The following is a 15,593-nucleotide window of genomic DNA, read 5'->3' as shown; positions in this document are numbered from 1 at the left end:
TCCTCCCCCCCACTGGCAGTGCAAAGTGCCTTGTGTCAAAAAAACTGATGGTGTGTCCTGAAAATTTTAGTGCCTTGTCAGTATGCCATGAGAAGGGAAAGGTTGAAAATTGCTGGGTTAAGGGGTGGATGCTGTTTGTATAACCAGTAGAGCAATTTAGTAGGGAATTATATTTGGAATAAAATCTGCCATTGTGTATGGACGGTACTTGTGGGCCATGTGCCTGATCAACAGAGCTTATCAAGGGTGAACAGATATAGTGGAGATCAGGAATCTTATCTCTTTTATTGCTGCATAGAAAAGGGAATTTTAGCAGATAGCACAACTTTTCTCACTTCCTACAAGACAAGTTGCAGCTGGTGAAATTCCATCTCCTGCACAGTTTTCAAGGTGCGGAAACCTGCCTGCCTGCCTTTGCAATCTAGTCACCCAGTCAGTAGCATTTGTTTCACTCCAGTGATGTCAACAATGCCAAATTGAGTAGTATCACAGAAGGCAGCTGTGAAAGGAGAACGGAGTGTGTGTGTGTGTGTGTGTGTGTGTGTGTGTGTGTGTGTGTGTGTGTGTGTGTGAGAGAGAGAGAGAGAGAGAGAGAACTTGAAGTGGTGGTGTGTGCAATAAGTTGTGTCCATGTTATTTTCTGCTGGATATCAATGTTCAGAAAAAAAGCTCTTCCCATTTGGTGGCTCCAGACCTTCAGCTGGATTGTCTGCTGGGTGATGTGCCACACTAGAAGGGAGTCCTTCAAAGGTGGCTTGAAATTAGAGCAGTCACACTGTCCTAGTATTCTTGACTTTACAAGGGTTTCTTAAAAAAAAAGGACAAAGAGGAGAGGAAACCAGAAAGTAAGAGCATGGAGTGGGCAAAAAGGTGTGTGGGGGGGGGGGAGACTTGAAGGTAGATGGAAGAAATAGATTCCATATAGGCTGGAGCAAAAGGTGGGCCCAGGGTTAGCAGGGCTGAAGACTTGTGCCCTAAACAAGCCCTCCTGTTAGTATTCAGTTGACCAATATGTAGATGAATATCCCTGATGTTACTGCCTTTCACCAAACGAGCCATCTCTCTTTATATTTCATTGTAGTTTTAAATGACAGCTAATACTGAACAGTCGTTTTTCCCACCTGTCGACTATGTGTACTCTACTCCATGTCCTTGCTCTGTTCCCCCCCCCCAGTCTGGTGCCTCTTGAAGCAAAAATAACTGTCTAATTGTACTCATGCCATAAAAATACAAATGTGCAATACTGGAGAATGAAATTGTATGAGGCCATTTTACGCCGTGATTGCCTGGTTTTATTTGTTTCCAGTAAAACATTTCCCAGTCATCAAGGCAGTGAATATGCTTCCTTTTATTACATTGATAAGCAAATTTGAATATAAGAGCTTCCAAGCGTGAAGCAGTGCTCTCTCTCCAGGTGCTGACAATTCATGCAGAAAGCGTACATCCCATCTTTGAGTGGAAATAAGCCGCGTTGTGGTTTTTCCGGCCCTTTTCACCAGGTGACTCTGGTTTCCCTGAACGTATGTTGTTCTTCTAGGGAATGGTACATCATATGTTCTGCTCAGTAAAGTTCTTGCGTATTTCTTACTTCTGCCAAAGAAAACAAGACTGTTACCTGGTGTAATTCCAGAGTTACAGGCGGGTTCTTAGATGTAGCCCTAGATGTGTACATGCAGCAAAGCCTTGCAATTACTGGGGTGTGACCCTCACTGCAATGTACAGTAAGGACCAGCAAATGGAGCATTTGATCTGTGTGCTAAATACTGGGCTGCTGAGTACTGCTTCCAGATGTGCAAACCATGTGTGAGAGCAGTAGTAGCAGGCAGAAGAAGCCACGGAGCTGGCAGCGTGAATTATGCACCTGGTTTCCTCCTTGTGCTGCAACCTGAAGGGATAGGTTTGTTGACCTCTTTTATAGCTGTGCAACATGCAGAAGTTGAGCAGGTGAAACATCTCCTGGCATGGTAATGCAGCAATGGGAAAAAGTTTCGTCTGACAAGAGTTTTACTTTGCATTCATCTGTTAAAGGCATAAGAGCCCTTTTAGAAAATAAACTGGGAACCCCTGGAAAGTGTTTAATTGTGAGCCATTCCTTTTGTCACAGTTGTCCTTGCATTTTGTTGAGCAAATTGACCACAAGAGCAATTTCATATTTGAAAATCACAGGCTTGATACCACACAAACAAAATAGAAATGTTGATACCCGCACACTCCTCATACTTACATTACTTAACCTTGGTCCTCAAGTGCTTGCCCCACAGAAAGCTCTTAACTCTACTTTCAAAAGATGTTCAGGCTTGGGCTTGTGCAGCCCCATAGGAAACAGCAGTTCCAGTTTGAACTCTTGGTGTATGGATAATGTTGTTAATGGTTTTGCTCTCAGGCAATATGGAGGATCATTCCATTCCCTGGATCGAAAAAGAAGTATGAGACAGAAAAGAGGAAGAAATGTGGAAGAGAGGAGAGTACTGGGCTAGTGGGAAGAGCAGGGGCTGGCATACCATTGCGTAAGTGGGCAGCATTTGGCATGCCACCTTAGGTGTCAGGAGGTCTTAGGCCAGCTCTGCCTAGATTCAAATATTCAAATTAGAGTATCCCTGCTGCACTGGGCATATTGCCATCTAACATGACTTGCAGCTGCAGACATCCTCCCCTGCAGGATGATAGGTCTCGATTTGCTTCTCCAGAAAGGACTGGAATAATTCTGACTACAAACCACCATGGCAGTATTTTGGGAAAAGACATGAAGCTATTTTAAGCAATGACATGATTCCTTGTTGCCTTCTGGGCTCAGTTCAATGTACTGATGATCACAAACAATGCCCTAAATGGCCAGAGTTCGATGTTTCTTCCTCTGTGTTCCATCATGTCTTTTAAGATCAACTGGGAACTCTTTCTTGAGCTTACTTAGCAGCAAGCAAAGATCCCAAAGGAGTACAATTTTAAGCCATTTCTGCCCAACTGTATATATGCAAAAGGGACCAAATATGTACCCCTGTGGGCCAGGCAAAAATGGGTTGATCATCTTCCTCTGGAGACATGTTCAGTACCGTCTAGATGCACTCTAGAAATAGTGAAATCCTTTGAATTCAGACTGACTGTTGATTACCTGTAAAAAGATTGAATTTAAAGGTAGCAAGATGGTAATCAGTCAGTGTAATTGGTGACTGTGTAATAAACATGCTGAGCTTTCTGAGCTTTTGGGGTGGGATCTGCCATATGTAGAATTAAATATAGGTACAGGCATTTCGCTGATTGAAAGTAGAACAAGAAGTATTTAGCATAATAGGCAGTTTGGGAAAGTTAACTTGTAGAGAAGAGGCTTTAGTCCAACCCGGAGTTAGGTGTGCCAAAGCCCATTGAAACCAATGGACATGTGAGCCTTTGTGTTGGATCATGGGACTAGATTCTTCTGTACATGTTGCAAGCCAGCTGGCTGAAATCTCAGTTCTGGAAAGGAATTTATTGCTGAATTAGAAATCTTGGCTGCGTCGACTCAAATCATTCTAATGAGCCAGTTAACCACTACACAGTTCACCTCTCTGACGCAACATCAAAAGCAAAGACTGTTTAATTATAATCACAAGCTGAGGGATGCAGGAAAAAAAAAATCAAATTCTACAATGTTGGCTAAGAAGGTATGAAATCTTGAGCAGTGCAGCAAAGGTTTCAATTATGACAGCGCTACAGACATGCTAATGAGTGGAAATGGTTCTCATCCACTTGCAAAAGACAATAGAGGAAAATGCATTCTAATATAATAGAGAAATAACACACACACAAAAATCCCATTTATTAAAGCCAACCCATTTTGACCTTTCTGCAGTGTGCTATTGACAATTCCTTTAACATTTCTTTAAATTTAATTCATGAGCCATAAGACATGACAGAAAGGAAGATGCGTTCATCTCAATCTTAAAGCCTTTCAGTTTAATGCATCTTTGAATTAATTGGGCACAGGCTTCTTATTGAATACAACAAATGGGGTGGTAATTGATTAGGACCTCAGGGGACAATGGCTAGCAAAAAACAAAAAAAAAAGTAATGACCTATAAAAGGTTAGGATTTTTTTTCTTTTGCACTAGCCATCTCAAAAAGCATGTTAATAAAAAAATTGTCTCCAGGGCTTGAATTAAATATTCAGATTCTATGAATAACTTCTGTCAAATGCAAGGATGTCAAATGATTTGATGTGACTTAAAAATCTTGGCTTGCTCTCTGTACTCTAGCAAAAGGAGATAAGTTGCTCTCTTGGTTCCTGTTGTGCAACTTAGTGAGAGTACATTACAGCCCAGCATGGGCTCACTTGTCTTCTCTTCCTATCGCTGCAGTTGGGAGATGTCTCCTAGCTTCTGAACTGGGATGACAGACTCGTGCTGTGATTCTGGGTTGTTGCTCTACATCTTGTGCTTTCTGAGTGCACAAAGCACCAGAGTCAGCCAGGCAAGAGACCCTGTTCTGCACAGAACATAGGAGCAATATTTGCAGAATGCCTATTGCTTCTTTTTATGCCCAAGGCCCATTTCTTTTAATGACCTCTTATCTAAGGGCTTTTTGTTTTCTTTTAATCAAAAGAAAATAGCCGTTTTGAGGACAAATATCCTCAGGCATCTAGAGAAGGATAATGTGCACCCAGCATGATGTAGAAATCTTCTGTGTGCACAGAGCTGAATCACGGAGATGTAGGTGCAGAAGACATGTACATGTGTATCATGACTGGCACAGTGCCTATGGTGGTATATTACAATAACTGTTCAGTAATACGTCTAGTTACATGGGGGATCTGTTCCTGGAAGGCTGAGTGCTACCTGAAGCCGTGCTGTAGGAAACAACAACAACAACAACAGTATTTATATACCGCTTTTCAACCAAAAAGTTCACAAAGCGGTTTACAGAGCAAAATCAAATAATGAATGGCTCCCTGCCCCAAAAGGGCTCACAATTTAAAAAGATGCAAAAGAATAGTTACATGGGGGATCTGTTTCTGGAAGGCTGAGTGCTACCTGAAGCTGTGTTGTAGGGAACACTAATGATAATATAGCAAACCGGCATTGCTTGACCCCAAAATGCATGGTTCTTATTTGGCTTGTAGTAGTTTATTGCCCAGGATGACGTGCACTGTAACGAAACAGTGCCAAAGGACGTGGCATGATTAGAGGCCTTACCATACAGACCATTCCCTTATTCACATCGTATAGTGCAGTTTATGTTTACACAATACATAAGAAAGCAGCCAGTTCTAATAAAATAGCTTTAAAAAGAGGAAACTGAGAGAGCACCAGTTGCACAGTGAAAGGCCCATTGCAGTTAAGGCTCTATGTAGGCATAAAATGTAACTAGGTTTTCTATTAGTAACGGAAATTTAGAAATAGGCATTAACTGCGGAAAGATTCCTAGCACATTTGAATCCAGCCTGATCATTTACTAAGGCATTAGAGGAATGCGCTTCTCTTTTCAGTAGACTCCATTTTCCCCAGAACACTTTTCCTTTGACAACACAGGATTTTCTAATCCACTTTATCTAAAAACCAGAGGTTCTTCCACATGGTTCTTCTAAATAGTGTTGCCCTTCTTTTTCTGCTTTCGATGTTGGGGTGGGTACCTTTTGGTATTCAGTCTGCAGCCCTTTCTGGCAAGAATGATTTTGGGGTGCTCTTGAACTTTGCCTCCTTCGGAGCAGGACAGCTACTTGTCAAGTGGAGCAGAGTGACAGCAACTGTTACCTTCCACATGCCCGATCTCGTCTGATCTCGGAAGCTAAGCAGGGTCAGGCCTGGTTAGTACTTGGATGGGAGACCACCTGGGAATACCAGGTGCTGTAGGCTTATACCATAGTCTTTCGAGACTGAAGGTTGCCAACCATTTGCAAGTGCTTTCCAAAGTAAAGCTTTCCAGTTCATTGGGAAACAGTTTGATGCCAGCATGTGTAGACTGGAAGGAATGTCAGAATTGCACTTGATCCTTGTCCCCAAAAGTACATTTTGGTAGCTATTTCACTTGGATACTGTTGCAGGGTAAGGTGTTGTCCACTCGCTGATGGAGCCGAGGCACGTATTCATCATGAGCAGACTTGATTATTGCAACCTGAACCCCTTGCGAATGCTGTGCCTCCCTTTCAGCAGATGCAAAATGTATCATCTGGGCTTCCTGCTGTGACGATCAAATTAATTAACCCATATCACTTCTGCGTTTTGTCTTCTTTGGACTGACTCCCAACTCATCAGGGCATCAGAAATGAAAAGCGAATCCTTGCCTGACAAGTTTCCCTCTGTTTAATGAGGCATTTGGTAACGGTTTCCGCCTGCATTACTAATTCTGTCTCTGAGCTTCATAGTACGTGAAGTTGTCTGGAAAACTCTACTGTTTGTCATCCATGTACAGGTGTGGCATAATAGGTCAGGCACCAGCCAAGGGCCTCTGCCCATCAGTCCTCTGGTCTAGCGATGAGTCTAGTAATGAGTCCTCTGAGTTGTTGTCAATGAGGGTGCCAGTCAGCTGAGTTGCTTGTGCTATCACTGTGCCTAGCACCCTATCTACAAATGGGAGAATCTCCCAGAAGTTTATCACAACAGGGACTTGTGGGGGCTGGTGGGGGCTGGTGGGGAGGAGGAGTGGCTGCTTGCCACTGTTGGTAAGCTTGGAAGGCCCAGTGGAAGGCTTTGACCCAGGCCTCCAGCAGTCTGTTGCCTGCACTGATAATCTGAATATAGACTGGAGAGGTGGTGACCGTGGTGGTAGTAGTAGTAGTCTATTACAATAAATAAAAAATAGGTTCTTAAAAAGCAAACTTGTTTACTGTTACTGATTTTGATAAACGCAAATTCCGTGCAGTATGCTGGTTTTTATTTTTTATTTTTATAAACGCATTCCCTAATCTGTGTCCTGGGAACCCCCTGTTGGGAGATGCATGTAGTTCTCCCCTAGAAATGGAGTCAAATTCAATTGAGCAGCATCCCTTGCCCCCTAATCTGTGTCAGTGTGACAGCTGCTGTTGATATCATAATGCATGAACAGAAGCGGATTAGCATTGCTCACTGTCACCAAACCCACATTTTTTCATTTAGCTTTTCATTCAAAGAATCACTTGAAAGTCTTCTAGATCAAGGAAGAACAAAGAAAAACAATTTGAACACCCGAACTTTTTCAAGTACCCTGATTCTTGGCTGTAACTAGAGGTGTTTGAAAATGGTGTTATTCATATTACTCAGAAGCAAGCCCATTGCGTTCAGAAACTTGGGCTGTAAGCCATCTTACTCACCAGAAACAAACATAAGAGCTCAGGTGATCAATGGGCAGGTCAAAGAAATGAGGCTTCAGCAAACTTTGTGTGCAGTGTATTTTTTTTTTCTTTTCAGTCTGGTTTTCCAAATGAAAAGTGGTCCTGCCTAAGGAGGTGCAGGTTTAAGAGCACAAATGGTCCTTAAAATTAATTTTCTTCGTGTTGTTTTGAGTGGAAGGCAGAATGAGACTCCTTTTTCCATTGCTGTTAAATCATAGAATCATAGAGACATAGAGTTGAAAGGGACATGAAGAATCATCTAGTCCAACCACCTACCTGTAGCAGGAAATCCTCCTAAAATAACCATTTTCAATCACTGTGCAGTGGCACACTGATGTGCCGTGAGAGGTCTACAGGTGTGCCACAGGAATTTGGGGGAAGGTCATTTATTAATAGGGCCAATGGGAGTTGTGAGCCTCCACTGGCAGCATGGTGTGCCTTGCCAATTGTCAAAACCCTGGTGGTGTGCCTTGACCATTTTAGTCCCTTGTCAGTGAGCCACAAGATGAAAAAGGTTGAAAATCACTGTCCTAGAATGTGCCAGTTCAATTTAGAACAGAGCTACATGCATGATCTTAACAAACATGGGATGGAGATACACTTCCAGGGAAGAATCATGTCTTGCACAGATGACATATGTATGGCTAATGAATGTATGGTCAGGGGGAGGCATAAAGCCCTCCCCCCCTCCCCAGTGCAATCCCCGAATCCTGCCCTCCCACATGTTCAGCATTTGTCTGCAACAACAACCAGATCGCTGAATGTGGAAAGACTTTCTTCCCATGAGTGCAACCCTTGGCCAGGGTGACAAAGATAGTAAGCCACTTCCCCCTTTTTCAACATTGTAACTATGGAGAATCATGAATGTATGAGAGGGTGGGGCATAAATATAAATAAAGTGTTGGGGTGGGACTTGCTGGCATGTTTTTGCTCCCCACCAGCCATGTCTTCATTATCCATGCATAGAATGTCTGTAGAGGGCTTTTGTGGGCAGGAATGCTTAACTTCTCCTGTGCCCACCTTTTCTCTCCTTCAAGAGCCCTCCTGTGGCCATTTTGCACCTAGTCAGACTTATACTGTACTGGTTTCAGAGTTTCATATGGAAAAACTTGATTAAATTAACCAGGGTAGGGATGGAATGGAAAATAATTCTGTAGAAGAAGGGTTAAGCATCCTTTCTTACCCAACCAGTTCTCTTCTGCCAATTTCCATGTACCCCTGTATTAGTGTTATAAGAGCAGCTCAGAGTTGAAGGCCCCCTGTTTCCCACATAGCACCCAGTCCCAGCCATTGATGACTTGTGTAGTAAACACCTTTAATGGAGTCCTTCAGAGTATGGCAAGGCCTCATGTTATCCCACCTACCCTTTTGGAAAAAAAATGCTTAATTCAGGTCCAGGAAGAACGCAGTTTCTGTTTGGAAAATATACGCAAGCACTTTTGATTTTTAAGGAAGCTTGCTATGAGAGAGAGAGAGCGCTTATAGCATATTACAATCCTCCTCACCCAGCTTATTAACTGTTGGAAAGCTAACTAACTGATAGCAAGAAGTAATTTTCCAAGAGGGATTAGGCAAGTATCTTTTGAGTTACTATAGCCTCTGCATACTCTGGATACAGCCTGCAACTGTCCCAAACTCAGGGCCAGTGCAGCCATGAGGCAAGGTTGAGCTTGGTTGGGGAGAAGAAGTGGTGCATGGCACACAACCCAGTCCTACTGAAATCCTCCCTGCCTTTGCAGCCATACCAACAGAATGCCCCCTGCATCTGGAGGGGGGCAGTTGGAAAGGTCTCTTCACGTACCCCAGGGAAAGCCTCCACTGCTGCCATGAAACTGCACTTCAGAATTACGGAAGTCAGAGGCGTGTAATGATGGTGGTAAGGGAGACAGATGGGGTTAGTATACTGGTGTGTACCACTGATACTGCTCCTGATCTGCCCCCCTCCCTGCCTTCCACCCTGCTGAAGACAAGCCTTGCTCCTCCCCCTCCCTGCCCTGTTCCACCCTTGCTGATGTTGCACCTACCTGTGCTAGTCTGGCAGCCGGCCTCCTGTACCACTGCCACTTGCAGCAGCATATACAAATGGCCGCAGCAGTGCACTGTATAAGCCACAGAAAGCCATTTTATGACAGTAGAACTCTGTTCCACTGTGGTAAACCCCTACACGTGCTGGCCCAATCCTGGATAGGATTGGGCTGACAGACAGGTGGAGCATCATCCTGCAGGAACTTGGGCTTTGGGGCGGCAGTTGTACTGCATTCTTCTACCACCACACCTGAAAGTGCTGCCTGACATTCAGGCTTCATCTGGTAGTCCAGTAAAGCATGTTTACTGTTTTTGAAAAAGGGGTCTCTGCTTGTGACACATTATCCAATGAAGGGTTCAGTACAATGGATCACCAGCACCGATTCCCACAGTCCCTGGCTTTTCCTTTGAAAAGCCTGCTCTTTTCTAACAAATCCCACTGTAGTTATGTGATTGGACAAGATCACATCCCGAGATGATATGACTGAAGGCAGGAAACTGGTGTACCCACACATAAGTCACACTTGGTACTCTTCTCATACATCACAGGGCACGTTTTTGATCTGCATCTATCAATATTAACAGAGGACCACAACACAAGAATATAAAAGCTGGAATATGTTAGATAATGCAGGACAGTCAGGCGCAATGTTTTCGACATTTCCAGGTGACAAGAGGAGTCCCCTCGGATGTTTTATTCTTAGTGCTACCACAGAGTGTGTCCTTGTGCTCCAGATCTTTACAAGGGCCTTGCCTCCCCCCCCCCCAATCCAAGCCAGCAGTGATGATATGTTGGCTGCTACTTGGCTTGTGTTAATGCTGCAGCTACCACCTCCCTCGACAGCATCGCTACATTTTGTTCCATCAGCATTATTCTGTTTCTTTCCTCCCTGCGATCATGACAGGCTCTTTACCATATAAGACCAGTTCTGCATTGAGCAGCTTCATTAATTCAGTCAGCACCTCCTTCCACATTATCAAAGAGACAGAAGTGTATTGGTTTGGACGGCAGTCAAAGGCTTTGTCCGGCTAGCCGGATGGATGGTGCAAAGTCCTTCAAGCAAACCAACCTTCTGTGTGCTGCAGAAGGACCAGCTGAACCGGCAGGCTGTGTTTGCCAGACAGTTCCTGAACTGGGCTGCAGGTGTTCTCTGAAGTGACAACGCATGTTTGAACCAGGCACCCTGTGAAACTCTACCCTCCCCCCAAAAAGTGCACTTCCTCTGCTTTGTCAGCATGGCTCCCCTTGGCCTGTTAAGGCAGCTTTTGAAAAGCATAAGGGAAATGAGTCACCCGGCAGAATGTGGGAATTATCCTGTTTAGTTTCTCTCCTTTATCCTTTCAGCAAAGCATGATGAAAAACCTCAGTCACAAGAGACCAGAAGGATCCCACGTTCCTGACAGAAACCAAATGTTGGAGAGCTCTTGGATCCTGTTATTAAAAGGGGCATGACCCAGAGCTGCACCTCCATTTGTCATCGTTTTAATCTAATTTGAGGCCTTTGCAAAAGCTTTCATCTATTTCCATTCCTTGGCCATTTCGGCAGTTCTTTTAGCCATTCTTTTGTTACCTCCTCCTCCTCCTCCTGTGTGCACATGTGAGTATGAATAGTCGTCATAGCTGAAAGCAATTTTCATTTTCTAAAAGTTACCGAGCCAACATTTTGTCTGTGGTAATGACATAAGTGCAGTTACTCTCACTGTGCAGAGTTACTCCAGACTTAGCTGAAATTGTCTTGTGGAGAGAGGGGGAGAGAGAGAGAGAGAATTTGGAGGGCAAAGCACATGCATGATTAATGTAAACTATTTATCTGGCAACATCATGCTAGGCAAGCAAGGAGAATGGTAACATGGACTGTTCTCAAGAACACCAATCCTCTTCACGTGCCCCTTTGAGAGCAAACCAAAACAAGCAACCAAGGAGCAGAAGAGCAAGTGTGATGCATTCCACATTCCTGGCACAGTGTAAGGAAAAGACCGAGTTTAACTGTGCAAGTCCCAGTTTTGGAAGCAGTTTCTGCACTGAAACCCTGCAAGTTCTTTTTTTTCAGGATCGCATCTGATGCACCTTAAGGAAGGTTGCTTGTGCTTTTCTTCCTGTGTTGTTAAGGTGCCTGAAGCTGCTTTTATGGCATGAGAGAATTAGAATTAGGAGCAGCCTTGCCGTCTTCATGACTTTGCCCTGTTGGTTATAAGAAAGTGTATACTATGGCCTTTTAAAGCTGTGACTTCACTTCTGTCACTGCCCACAAGAAGAATACACTGACAACACTTGGCAACCCACTGCATTGTCCACTGTGGATCTGGAGCATGCAGAGCCCAGGAAGCTGTGCAGTAAAATGGCACACAACCCAGAAATCGCTTCCAGGTTCCACCAGCACGCGACCTGCTTCACTGGCTGCATTGTGCCATAGTTTTCAAACAGTGGGTTGTGACCCAATTTTTGGACCAGTAAGCAGTGTGACACGGCCAATGAAACAGATCATGTGTTGGCATGAGCTGTAAGTGATTTCCAGGTCACACACCATTTTACTTTGCAGCTTTCTGGTTGCAGGGAACCACGACCCACCAAAAATTGGGACACAACCCACTGGTGGGTTTGTCTTTTTTTAGATAAAGTGGAGGGTGTCAAGGTTAAGCAAAGGGGAAGTAGATGTCAAACTGCTGTGCTGCTGAAAAATCAGAAAGGAAGACAGTGTGTTGAAATTGACAAAGCAAGCTTCTATATTGACCAAGCAAGCTTCTAGGCATATGAAAGGAATTGAAATTTATTTTATCTGTAACTGGGGGTGGGGGGGAAGGATAGAGACATGAAAGTAGACAGGGAATGTGTTGTGGAGATTAGCAAATGATGCATGATGCCCTGGGATTTGGCTCCCAGAAGAGAATCAGGATGTCCTGAAAACACTTGTCATGGGAATTTAGTTTAAAGGTAATTAGAGAGAGGAGGATAGAAGTTCCTATACTGTGCATGAGTGCTTCTTCCAGGAAAACCTAGTACTCACAGCCAGTGGATACCAGGGTCCTACATGCTGTTAAGAACAGAAAAGTCCAAAAATTGGGTCTTCTGTTGCTTCACAACTAAACCATACCATTTCCAAGCTTGATGAGCTTTGTGTGAACTGGAAGTGGGTCTTTCAGGGCTAAAAAAAAAAAGCTACTTGGGCTTGGAAATGGTGCTGTTTGGTCTTGCTGCAGTAGGAGGACTACTGAAAAAACTCCACAGTCAGGGAATTAGAGGACAGGTCCTCTCGTGGATTGAGAACTGGTTGGAGGCCAGGAAGCAGAGAGTGGGTGTCAATGGGCAATTTTCACAATGGAGAGAGGTGAGAAGCGGTGCGCCCCAAGGATCTGTCCTGGGACCGGTGCTTTTCAACCTCTTCATAAATGACCTGGAGACAGGGTTGAGCAGTGAAGTGGCTAAGTTTGCAGACGACACCAAACTTTTCCGAGTGGTGAAGACCAGAAGTGATTGTGAGGAGCTCCAGAAGGATCTCTCCAGACTGGCAGAAGGGGCAGCAAAATGGCAGATGCGCTTCAAAGTCAGTAAGTGTAAAGTCATGCACATTGGGGCAAAAAATCAAAACTTTAGCTATAGGCTGATGGGTTCTGAGTTGTCTGTGACAGATCAGGAGAGAGCTCTTGGGGTGGTGGTGGACAGGTCGATGAAAGTGTCGACCCAATGTGCGGCGGCAGTGAAGAAGGCCAGTTCTATGCTTGGGATCATTAGGAAGGGTATTGAGAACAAAATGGCTAGTATTATAATGCCGTTGTACAAATCTATGGTAAGGCCACACCTGGAGTATTGTGTCCAGTTCTGGTCGCCGCATCTCAAAAAAGACATAGTGGAAATGGAAAAGGTGCAAAAGAGAGCGACTAAGATGATTACGGGGCTGGGGCACCTTCCTTATGAGGAAAGGCTATGGCGTTTGGGCCTCTTCAGCCTAGAAAAGAGACGCCTGAGGGGGGACATGATTGAGACATACAAAATTATGCAGGGGATGGACAGAGTGGATAGGGAGATGCTCTTTACACTCTCACATAATACCAGAACCAGGGGACATCCACTCAAATTGAGTGTTGGGCGGGTTAGGACAGACAAAAGAAAATATTTCTTTACTCAGCATGTGGTCGGTCTGTGAAACTCCTTGCCACAGGATGTGGTGCTGGCGTCTACCCTAGACGCCTTTAAAAGGGGATTGGATAAGTTTCTGGAGGAAAAATCCATTATGGGGTACAAGCCATGATGTGTATGCGCAACCTCCTGATTTTAGAAATGGGTTATGTCAGAATGCCAGATGCAAGGGAGGGCACCAGGATGAGGTCTCTTGTTATCTGGTGTGCTCCCTGGGGCATTTGGTGGGCCGCTGTGAGGTACAGGAAGCTGGACTAGATGGGCCTATGGCCTGATCCAGTGGGGCTGTTCTTATGTTCTTATGTTCTTATGTTTTGCACTTTTTTTATTTTTGAAGGCATTTAAACTTGGACTCTGGTATCTGTGGATTCCACTATCTGTGGAGCTTCCGGAACAGAACCCCTGTAGATATTGGGGTCCGACTGTACTGTATAACCGGGGGGGATGACAGAATGTGGCTGTCGGAGCAGCTAAAAAATCATTCACAGCTTATGAGAACCATGCTTTTCTGTCTGATGGTCTTGATCGCAGAAGCACCACAATTAGAACATCTCCACATAGTCTATAAGTGGAAGTAGGAGTAGGAGTGGCAGTAGGAAATAGGAGAAGTTTTGACCAGTGGAGGAAGGACATCAGAGTGGGGGCAAAGTGAGCCCACAAGAAGGGAATTCTATAATCTGGATGCAACCACAGAGCAGAGCCTTTCCTGCATCCCAGTGAAGTGTAACAAGACACTATTCATCACAGCCTTTGTTTTAGGTTGGTTCTCTGTTTGCTCAGGAATGTCATAATGTGGCCAAACTTTGGGATTTTTACATATTAAAGTTTTTGATTGTGAACACTCCCATGCTGAATCCAAGTGCCCTCGACAGGGATAAGAAATGGAAAAAAGAGTGTATTGAATAACTTCTCCAAATACATGCACGTAACTTGAAGGAACTTAAACCATTTGTTAGAAAGAAACTGCAGGTTTTTAAATATGGACATTTGGCCATGTGCACATTTTTTCATTGTTGCTTAACTGAATAAAATAATAAGAGACAGCTGTACATAGGTCCATTTAAAAGCGTTGTGGCTTTCACTGCATTGCAAAAGAGTTGAGCCATGGTCTGTATTTTCTTGTTTTTGTACTTATGGAATTAGATTGTTTTTATTTTTGTAGCTTGAATGATGAGGCCCTCCCTGAGGTGGCAAACCTGTGTCTGGACTGCACCACTTTAGGTTGTGGGCAAATGCTCTTATGAAGGAATGCTCCAGATCAAAATGGAAAGATACCAGATTCACATAGAAAACAAGTGTGACAGGAAGTAATAGTTAGCAATGTACCATATGTAAGGAGGGAAGAGGAAGAGAGAGGGGGCAGGGTGGGAAGAAATAAAGGCCTCCCTCTTGTCTGCTCCTGTCATGGGTACAGCAGCTCCACACAAGCAAGGGTGCAGTCCTATCCTACGCTGGAACAGGCAAGTCAAGAGGCTTGACCTGTATCCAGTGAAGGATAGGGGCCATAAGCGTCTCGGTCAGAGGCAAGGGGAAGCATTTCCCCTTACATCTGGGTAAGGACCACTGGCCCCTGTGGGTCTCCTCGGACTTGCACCATCTCTTGAGGTGGCACAAGTCCTAGGAGACTGAAGTGGCTTGGAGCCGCTCTGTTTTTCCCCAGGAACGCAGGTTGGGATCCAGCATAACTGGCAAAACTCCCTGCCCCCCCACCTACCTCAGAGCCTTTTGTTGGCGCAGCCATGCCATCGCAAGGCACTTGGAGGAAGCCAGCGTGGAGGCTTCTGTCAGCCTCCACAGGCCATCGCTTCTTGGAGCGCCAGCCCGGCTTCCTCCCGAGGAGGCGCAAATGTGCCTTATGGCATCTTTGCGATCCTCCTGGCCCAGCACAAGGAACTTGCGGCAGCCCAAGTCAAGGATTGTGCCCTAAGTCAGTCAAGAAGAACAGGAAGTGCTCAAATTACAAGATTGTTACAGGGATCTCTTCCTCTTTTGCTTTTTTGAAGTGACACAGACCATGGTGATGCTAAATTGGGCAGACACATGGATGGAATTCATGGTTTTCTGGCCTCCTGTTTTTCTTATAATTCAGTTACTGGAACATGGGAGTTCACCTTTCGTTCAGATTACAATCTAGTCCTTTAAATTCATCTTTTA

The 15,593-nt window shown here is 44.6% G+C and overlaps 1 long non-coding RNA gene and 1 pseudogene across 1 annotated transcript in view; both read left to right on the top strand.

Annotated features, from left to right (window-relative positions):
• LOC136648328 (uncharacterized) overlaps positions 1 to 15,593 on the top strand; it is a 143,054-nt gene that overhangs the window by 92,200 nt on the left and 35,261 nt on the right. The window lies entirely within an intron of this gene.
• LOC136638186 (5S ribosomal RNA) lies at positions 5,709 to 5,825 on the top strand (annotated as a pseudogene).

Source organism: Tiliqua scincoides, chromosome 1 (genome assembly GCF_035046505.1).
Source record: "Tiliqua scincoides isolate rTilSci1 chromosome 1, rTilSci1.hap2, whole genome shotgun sequence".
NCBI lineage: Eukaryota > Metazoa > Chordata > Lepidosauria > Squamata > Scincidae > Tiliqua > Tiliqua scincoides.
Note: the sequence above shows the minus strand (reverse complement) of the source record. Positions and strands in the feature narration are given on the sequence as shown.